This window comes from Condylura cristata, unplaced genomic scaffold (assembly GCF_000260355.1).
Source record: "Condylura cristata isolate star-nosed mole 26May11 unplaced genomic scaffold, ConCri1.0 scaffold00017, whole genome shotgun sequence".
Taxonomy (NCBI): domain Eukaryota; kingdom Metazoa; phylum Chordata; class Mammalia; order Eulipotyphla; family Talpidae; genus Condylura; species Condylura cristata.
Window position 1 is genome coordinate 7,930,402 of NW_004567118.1, and position 8,482 is coordinate 7,938,883.

The window sequence follows — 8,482 nt, forward strand, 5'->3', positions numbered from 1 at the left end:
CATGAGCAGGGGATGTCTTTCCATTTCATGGTGTCTTCTTGTATTTCTTTTAACAGTGTTTTGTAATTTTCTTTGTAGAGGTCCTTTACCTCCTTTGTTAGGTTGACTCCCAGGTATTTGTGAATCTTTTTTTTTATGCATACAGAACTGGGGTACAGGTAGAGGTGCAGGTGTGTGAGAGGCTTCACCAGAGACAGAGTGGAGAGCAGAACAGGCTGACTGACCAAGTACCCTGCTGAGGGAAGCAGCGGGTGGGTCAGGAGAGGTCTGCTGCACCATATGGGTCACCTTGGGGCAGGGATCAAACTCATGCTGAAGTGGCTTTAGCTTCTTAGTGTTGTGCTTTAACCAGCTGTGCCACCAGGGAGGACCCGTAGACCTGAATCTTTAGATTCCAAATCCTGTTTCTTTTTCACTACTTCCTATTTTCTCTATCACCAAGGAAACTAAAGTCAAGGCAGATATTAAATAAGGTACAAAGGATAGTGTCCTAACACAGACAGACAAAATCTGTGTGAACGTGCAAAGCTGTGTGGGTATACATTTGCATGTGAGCATGTCAGACTAACACAGGTGAGGGCATTCATTTTCTATATCTAGGGCTGTGATTTACATATATTTTTTCTTTTCACTCACAACATCCTTGTAAGACAGATATTATTTCAGTTTTATGGAGGAAAAAAATTGAAGTGCTGAAGGGTCAACTGTTTACTGACTTAGCGACAGCCCAGGGAAGCTAGTAAAAACATTCAAAAAATGGGTGGTGGTGGGGGAGGGTCCTACCTCGTATAGCAAGGAGAAGGAGAAGAAAAATCAGAGAAGGCTCCACAGAGGAGGTAGCATTTAGATTGGGCTTTGAAGAATGGGTCCTTTTCAGACAAGCAGAGATACAGTCCAGGGAAACAGGACTGCAGAATGAGAAATGACAGAAATATTGTTAAATCCCTAACTGTTAACTATTTAATTGGAAACCCATAGATGAAGTCTATCATCTATTGAAACTTTTTCCTTGGGAACAATAGACTTTAACACCCCTCAACCGAATGCCATCTGTGCTGGATTACTGAGGTATATGAGGAGTTGCCAAAGAGAACGCAAATATCAGAAATCCTGCAGAAGGCAGAGATGAAGACCTGGACAGGATGTGTACACTTCCTAGGAAAACCTTGGCTCTCAGGCTGCACAGTCACTGCCCAGTCCAATGCCACCGGGCATCTGATTTTCCTTCTGCAGAATGGGAAAGTGTGTCAAGGATCCAGAGGGACACTTGTGAGAAAGGGCCAGGTAGCACTTGCGGGCCAGGTCAGTCTTCCTAATTGCAGCAGAGGTGTGTCCCCACAGCTGGAGGCAAATTTAAAATGCACTCCTCAAAGCAGGCCTTGAAGACTAGACTGCTCAGCCTACTTTTCAATGCAAATGATCTTTGTTAATAAGCAGATATCTGTGGAACCACAGAGTCTGAAAGCAGATACAAATGTATACACAAGTCCTTAATATAGAATTAAGATTGCATTTAAAGATAAGTCCATCAAAAGGAGAGTGGTTGAATAAATTCAAATGCATTTGTACAATGGAAACTTCCTCAGGAACATTATGCAGCCATTAAAGAGAATAAGTAAAACTATATATATTGAACCTGGAAAAAAAGTTTGTTGTTTATGATGAAGTAAAAAATGCAAGTCACTGAATAAAATGCATGGTGTAATTTCTCTTTTTAATACTAAATTTTTGATATTGGGCCTCCTTGGTGGCACAGGGGTTAAAGTACTGGCAAGCTATTTCCAGTCACTGCAGCATGAATTTCAGCCCTACCAGGGAGCTGACCACATGGCCAGCAGACCTCTCCTGTCTTGCCTGCTGCTCCCCTCAGCAGTGTATTTCAGTAGATCTGTCTGTTCTGCACCTCACTCTGTTTCTGCTGAATCCTCTCACCCCCACCTCTTCTCTCTGACCTACAGCCCACATCTTGTTTTCATAAATAAATAAAATTAATCTTTATTAAAAAAAGAATTTTCACTAAAAAATTTGGCATAATTCCAGATGTACAAAAATGTTCAAGCATAGAAGGAAGAATTCTGAGATTTTCCAACTACAGAAATATATGCAGATTTCTGACACAATGCACCTTTATTTAAATATATTTGTGTGTATCTCCCAAGTACATGGGAATCTTTTATATAAACCACAATACAATTGTTTAAAAAATCAACATGTTAACACTGATCAATACTGTCTAATTTATAAACTTATTGAGATTTCATCAATTGTCCAGCATGATCTCACTTTTTTGGGAGAGAAAAACATATGTGCAAAGCCCAGAGTTTGTTCTGGCGATGGTGGTTACCTTTGGGAACGTGTGGGAGGGCCTGGCTAGCTGGCAGGTGAGGGTGGACGTTTGTTTCCTACTGGAATGTGAGTGGAGAATGCGACTGGTTGGGTCCTGTAACTTATCCATATATAAAGGATGGATGGAGAAGCACATAGATGTGTCTACACGTTTGTATGAGCCTTGGAAATGTTTGGAAGAATATCCACATGTTTAAGCTTGCTCTCCTTGAATCTTTGCTGCGAGGTGCATGCATGCATTGTTTGTGATAAATTTCAGTCTTAGCCGTGGTGAGCTGCATACTGGCTCCCAAAGATGCCTTTGTCCTACTCCCTGAAATCTGCATATGCCCTTATATGGCAAGGGAACTTTTTTTTTTTAAGCTTTATCTATTTATTTACTATTTATGCATACAAGAACTGGGGCACAGGCCAGAGGTGTGGGGTGAGAGGGAGGGTGAGAGGATTCACCAGAAACAGTGGGGAATAGAAGGTGGACCTACTAAAACACACTGCTTGGGGGAGCAGTAGATGAGACAGGAGAGGTCTGCTGCACCCTGTGTGTCACCTCCAAGGTGGGGGGTTGAAATGGTGCAGCAGTGGCCAAAGATAGTTTCATAGGGCTGCACTTTTAATCCCTTGCACCACCAGGGAAGCCCAAGAAGAATTTTTTTTTAAAGATTTATTTATTTATGCTTACAAAACTGGGGCACAGGCCAGAGGTGTGGTGCGTGAGAAGATTCACCAGAGACAGAGTGGGGAGCAGAACAGGCAGATGTACTGAAATACACTGCTGAGGGGAGCAGCGGGCGGGTCAGGAGAGGTCTGCCATGCCATGTGAGTCAGCTTCCTGGTGGAGGTGGGGGTGGGGTGTTGAACGTGTGCTGCATTGGCTTCTGAGAGCTTCATAATGCAGTGCTTTAACCTATTGCATCACCAGGGAGAGCCCTCCAAGAGGAACTTTTTAGATGTGATTAAATTAGGGCTTGAGGTAGGGATATAGCCCAGGATTATATGGGTGGATCTAAATATTGTCCTAAGGGCCTTTATAAGAAAGCAGAGAAATTGGGTGCAGAAGGGAAGGAGGCATTGTGCCCATGGAGGCCAGATGTGGCCACAGGCCAAAGAGCAAACATCTGGAGCCAACAGAAGCAAGGAAAGGCCAGCAGTGACTCTTCCCAGGAGTCTCTGGAAAGAATCAACTCTGCCAACACCTTGATATCAGCTCCATAAGTCACTTCCAATTGCTGGCCTCCTGAAATGTTAGAGAATACATTTCTATTGTTTTTTTTTTAAAGTTTTATTTATTTATTCATATAGAATTGGGGTACAGGCTAGAGATGTGGAGGGTGAGAGGATTCACCAGAGACAGAGTAGGGAGCAGAACAGGCAGATGGACGAAGTACACTGCTGAGGGGATCAGCGGGCGGGTCAGGAGAGGTCTGCCGCGCCATATGGATCTCCTCCGGGGCAGGCGGGAATCGAACTTATGAGGAAGTGGCTTAAACTTCTTAGCGCTGTGCTTTAACCCGCTGCGCCACCAGGGAGAGCCCATTTCTATTGTTTTTAAGTCATTAAATTACTGTCATTTATTCCAGCAGTAATAAGAAACTAACACACTGGAATAAATACATAAATATTGAAAAGATCTTAACCAATAAGAAAGAAAGAAACTAACACCCAGAGAAATGTCTCAGGGCTTGGTGCAGACCACCAGGATAAGCAGGTGCAGACATTCAGGGTAAGCAGCTGTCCCCTCTCCCACACAGCAGACCCAGTGCTCGCCAGGGCTTGCCTTCACTACTGGACAGGCACCATCCCAAGGACATGTCCTGTCTCATTCATATCCCAACCTGAGGGTCCAGCCTGGTCCCTGGTGCCAGGTGGACACTCAAGAAATGTCTGTTGAACCAAGGAATGAGTAAAACAAAGACAGTGACATGTGTCCAACTCACCACAACAGCCATGCTTTATCTAGGACTTGACAGTTTAGCCTTTAACTTGGACGAAAGAAAAGCTAAAATTTACACCATCCAAAGAAAGATTTTTGTACTAAACTCTATGAAAGCAAGGCTTTCACAATTTTTAGGAATTGCTAGGATTGTGGCTTGCTTAGTTTTTCAATTTTGGGCTGTCAGCCAGAAAATACTGGTTGTTTATAATATTTTCACATCTACCTGTGTCTACCATTAATTCTTAGTTGTGATTAAAATAATTTTACTTTATAAAGCAGCTCAGAACAAGTTCCTTATTTTTATTTGAAATCAGAAACATCTGTTTTTAAAACAGTTGTCAGCCTTTTTTTTTTTTTTGTACTGACTACTGGCTCTGATTAGTAGAAATATTAAACATTAGACTCCAAATCACTGTCATCTCTTCTTCACTCCTCCCACTGCCCTCTTTTTGATATGAATGCCAGCCGTCTCTTCTATTTCTCCACCTCTTCTCTCTGACCCTCATTCCTTATTAAACAATTCCCATCTCAGATACAGAGAGCAGACAATTCTTCAAGAGGAAGATTTTTACATACTACTTGGAAATAGTCAATTACAACAGAGAGCTATGGAAAATTACAAAAGGCCAAAAAAAAAAAAATTTGTCCAAGGTCATTGAGAGAAAAAATAACAGAGCTGTATTCTTCCAGATCTGACTCCAAGTTTGATCGGAAGCTTAAATAACTTCTCTGCACTCATTAATTTACAATCTCACAAATTTATAATCTCATAAAACATGCTAATCCCTATAAATGATCCATATACACTGTTTTAGGAAAATAAGATAAGTGAAAGACTTTTTGACAAAAGGCATCAGTTCTTCTATACCAACCCTGTCTCCCAGTCCCATGGTCCAAAGAGAAGCTCTTTTTATTATTGTGATAAAACTTACTATTTTAACCTAGTGTTAGGTGTACAGTTCAGTGATATGGATACCAGCACCAGGAGCTGGCAGCAGCAGTGGGGGTCTCTCAGCCTGGGGCTCTACCACAAGCCAGCTCTGGTTGTGACTCCTTGGAGTCCAGCAACCTCCTTTTTATAGGTGGTGCTGAAGTCATAGAATCGACCAATCAGGTGCAAGCTATGAGCTGATTGGTGTTAAATGGTCCAATCAGCCATAGGGTTGGGAAAAAAGCTCCAATCAGACTTGAAGGTGCGACACCTGAAAAAGGATAAAAGGGAGCTGAAAAAACACTGTTCAGCTTCTGAAGAAAGAAGGGGACACTAACCAGCCTCCAAAGGAAGGTGAAGACTCTGTTCCTGGCCTCTGAAGAAGGACCAGCTGCTGATCTAGGTAGAAGAAAGAAGCTACCCGTCATCTAGCAGTCAATCTCCAAGGAAGGAAGGGAAGTCGAAGACCTTTGCCAGAGACTGGACCTCCTGTCCTGTCTCTGGTATCTCCTGAAAGATGCAGCAAAGGCCCCAGGCCTGGTGTTTCAAAGAGCTGTTTATTGGTGGGGTAACCCAGTAATTTACAAAGAGCAGTTAAAACTTGTTGTCTGTCACAGCCTTGCTGTGTAGCACTCCTGGTGACTAGTGGTGACCATCACTACTGGTTAGTGCTATTCAACTCTGTTGACAGGTGACTGGCACATCTGCATTTCTGGTAGACACTATCTGGAGTGAGATAGCCAGCCACTTGTGGCTACAGTAAGCTCTTTGTTTTCTGTTGTCAAATAAACCTCACTGTTGTTGTTCCTTGAGCCTGATATCTTGCAAGTGGGTGCACTTAAGAGAACCCATGGATGGTGACCTGTCCTCCATTGGGTGCTGTCCTTTGATTGACTATGGTTCCCTATTATAAAGGCTTTTGGCTGCTCTCTTGTCTGGCCACTCTGCCCTGTTTCAGTATTAAGTACATTCACATCATTGTGAAGTTATCACTGCTACTCACCTGCAAAATGTTTGCATGTTCCCAAACTAAAACTCTTAGCCACAATGACTCCCCAGCCCCCGGGAAGCAACCTCTTTTCTGTCGTTAGAAGTTGGCCACTCTAACTATGCATGGAATCACACAGTGCCCCATCTCATTCATACCTCCAACCTGAAGGCCCAACATTGGGCCTGGTACTAACTTCTGTGTCACTATAACCAAGTCTTTCTGCATCAGGCTGTTATTATCCCGACTTAAAAGCTGATCACAGAGGTAGGAAAAACCCTATGACTTGCTCAAAGTCACAAAGTAAGGATGGGTAGCCTCTTGACCTGTGTACACTGTATCTTCCTTGACCTTGGGTAAGTAACCAAACCTCTCTAGGTCTCAGTTTCTTTCTTTCTTTTTAACGATTTACTTATTTATTCATATAGAAATGGGGTACAGCCCAGGGGCGCAGGGGCGGTGAGAGGATTCACCAGAGGCAGAGTGGGAGCAGAACAGGCACTGATGAAGCACACTGCTGAGGGGAGCAGTGGGCGGGCCAGGAGCAGTCTGCCTTGCCATGTGGGTCACCTCCCTGGCTGGGGATGGAACTCATGCTGAAGCAGCTGTGGCCAGCTTGCAGTGCTGCGCTTTAACCCATTGCGCCACCAGGGAGGGGTCTCAGTTTCATCCAGAAACACAGAGCCAGCCCACCGCATGCCTGTTCCTTGCAGGTGAATGCAGGAGCCCAACAGAACATCCCTGGAGGCTTGTAGGAGAGATGTGAAACTGGCAGCAGTGGCGTCAGAGACCTGTGCTGGGAGGCCAGAAAGGAGGAACTTCCCCTTTTTTCCCCAAGGACTTCCCCTCAGAGCTGGAAGTGCTGTGAGAGCAGTTTCAACTTCTCACTTACTGCAAAGGCTCAGAGAGGAGCAACAATTTACTCAGCAAGCTAGTGCCAGAGGCTGCCAGTCAGAGGTGGTACCTAGGACTGGGATGCTCCACAGCATCCCATTCCCTGGGCGTGGCTATCAGAGTCAGTGAGTGACTCTCATGGGAAACATATCCTTGCCAATCTGACTGGTCTAATGCTTTCTTTCTTTTTTGGTCAGAAGCTTTCCCTCCTTACCCCCATCCTTGTTACTTCCCTTTCTTATTCTTGCTTGTCTGTCTTCCCCACACAATCTGAAGTGTGGAGACCCTCCTCCCCAAGATCCCAAGACCCAGGCTTTCAGGAGGATCCAAAGGTCACTTGGACCTTTGGAGTCAAAGTCCACAGATGAGAGTAAAGGTCTTCTCAGGCCAGGCCCAGCAAGTCTCTGCCCCTTCTGCCTGCCCCAGCTTACATCAGGTCTGTGCGTCAGGAGAGGCCCTGCCCTGCCAGGGCCTTTCCCCCGCTGCGCTTCCCTTCTCCTCTGGAGGAAAGGTCAGGGTTGGACTAGACAGTAAGGACCTGGCACATCACCACTGGTTCCTGTCTCTACTGACAGGGGCAGTCACCTTCCATCCTCCAGGCTGCTCTGCTCTGCTCTTAACACCCACCTCCACCTGGCCTCAGGAGACCCACGAGAAAGGGCAGGAAAGAGAGTGAGGAGGGGCTCAGCCTCTCAGAGGACAGTTTTCCATACACACAGGGGTGCAGGTCTGGGTATTGTGCTGGAGTCTGAGCTAGCGCCACAGATGGGGTGAGCAACAGGTGCCAATCCCTGATGACCCAAGCCCTGGGTGGCAGAGAGAGGCTAAGCGTCAGAGGGCAGGGCCGCTCCTGTGGGAGAGTACCAAAGGTGGTTAATCCCGCAACTGCAGATCTCCACCGCCCACCGTCTGTCTGGGCCGGCTCCCCAACCCCCACTCGCCCTATGCTCCAGTTGGCACACCTGGGAAGGGGGGAGAGGGGGGGAGGAAGCCTAGACCCGCCCACGGGCTCCTAGCCTAGGGTGGAGGGCTGCGACATATGATCCAAGCAGTAAAAGCAGCTGGACTTGTCAGCCTGAGTTCGCTGGCTCTGAGGAAACAACCTCTAGAAACAACTTCCTCCCACTCTGGCCCCCGCTGGTGGGGAGGGGAGGGGTTGCTCTGGGCGGTGAGAGAGGGAAAACAGGGCGATTCTAGGAGGGTGTGAGGGAGAGGGCCGGTCTGAGGCGAGGGTGGCGGGGAGGGGGAGCCGAGTCGCTCCCTCCACGGCTCGCCCCGCCCCGCGGGTCCGCGTCCTCTGCACCCCATAGGCAGAGGCGACCCTCCCGCCTCCCTGCTAGCTCGGTGCTCGCCCCGCCTCATCTCTCCTTAAAAGTTTACTCCTGCCGGG